The sequence below is a fragment of the Alligator sinensis genome, unplaced genomic scaffold (genome assembly GCF_000455745.1).
Source record: "Alligator sinensis unplaced genomic scaffold, ASM45574v1 scaffold1586_1, whole genome shotgun sequence".
NCBI classification, from domain to species: domain Eukaryota; kingdom Metazoa; phylum Chordata; order Crocodylia; family Alligatoridae; genus Alligator; species Alligator sinensis.
This window is the reverse complement of record NW_005843490.1, coordinates 63,883-65,500: the sequence shown is the minus strand read 5'-3', so window position 1 is coordinate 65,500 and position 1,618 is coordinate 63,883. Positions and strand designations below refer to the sequence as shown.

Genomic DNA, 1,618 nt, shown 5'->3' with positions numbered 1-1,618 from the left:
ACTCTTTCCTGCCTATGCAGGGGGTCGGAGTCAATGATCTATTGAGGTCCCTTCCGACCCTAACATCTATGAATCTATGAGATATTGGACACACTTATGGATGCATAACATTTATCTTATCAGTGTAATTCCAGGAAAAGAAGTGAAAATGAGCTTAGTGAAGGGACTCATGGCAGTGAAAAGCATCCATGACAGGTGGACGACAGTGATAATTTTTGGGGACGTCATCATCACCAGGGACAGGAAAGGATGATTTCAAAATTAACTGTAGCTGCAACATAGCAATCATCTTGTCCATTGGAAGGATCATCCCAAGAGGGGTGATGAATACACTGGTTGGCAAGTGCTGCAGGGTTGAACACAAAGATCTTGGGAGTCGTGGATATGGACAAAAGAAGGCCAAAAGACATTTCACAGCATGTGAAAGGCTATAATTTAGAAATGGTCTAGATGGTCTTTGCCAAGCAGGACAAAACACTGAAGCACTTTCCTAAGGGAATCCTCCGAGGGAAAGGGAAGGGAAACAAAGCATCAGAAAAGCAAACTGACCAAGTAAAAGCTCAGTACCGCAAGCCTGCACACAAAAGCCAGTACAAGCCCCTGTATTGGAGATACTCTGGAAAACTGGTTTTCCCTAGGTCCTGCAGCTAGCCCACTTCTTGTCATCACAATGATGGGCATCCGATCAGCAGAGGGATTTTAGGAAGAGCACAAGAAAACTTCTGTGAGTGGCAGAGGAAGCTGGAGAGCATAGGCTCAAAAAATACAGCAAAGCCAGAGCCTCCTGTCTACGGATGTTAGGAAGGGATGTGGACAGGAGCTTCCAGGGCCCTCTTGGAAGACAAACCTAGGTTACATCTCGTGTACGCATCACTAGAGGAGCAGTTGAGGAAATGCATTATCCCACTGTTGTAGCAGCAGAGGCTGGTAAATTCTCTATTAACTTCTGCTGGGTCATAGTGACAGGAGAAAGGGAATTTAGATATCACAGGATGGAGCATGCTAGGATTGTTAAATGTGTCTGGAGAGGACTCGCTAAGTCAGACAGGGAAGATATCAGAATCCTCCCCCAAGGAACAGCTCTTAGTGCATTCGTGCACAATGACCTGGAGATGGTGTGAACATGCTGAGAAGGCAAAGGGAGATCGTGTTGCCAAGAAACTGCTGCATGTGGAAGAACCAGGAGTTCCAAGAACGGGGAAGGGACAAGTGAAGTTGGCTGGAGCAAATGAAGGAGGAGATCTCAGTCTGAAATGTGAGGGAGGCCTGAACACTGACAGGGCAGTGGGGAGGAAGGGAATTCAAACCTCCAGCCAAAAGTCCATGAGGATGAGACTGCTGAAACACGGGAGTGACTACAAAACTGCAGAGTTCACATATCTCCGGGGGAAGCAAGACCCAGAGCTTTACCCAGGGAAACGAGGGCTTGGTAATTCTTCAGCATCTGCTCCTGGTAAAGCACCTTGTCTTCATCGTCCAGCAGCTCCCACTCCTCCCGTGTGAAATATACAGCCACGTCCTCAAACACCTCCTGGAGCTGCAGGCACAAGCGTTGCACCATCAGTGTCTCCTGCGCCAGCTGCTCCCGGCCCCACAGCCCTGTCTGCAGTCACTGGTA

The 1,618-nt window shown here is 48.2% G+C and overlaps 1 pseudogene; it reads right to left on the bottom strand.

Moving 5' to 3' along the window:
- The window catches only part of LOC102388241, a 37,482-nt pseudogene that overhangs the window by 10,057 nt on the left and 25,807 nt on the right, over nucleotides 1-1,618 (bottom strand).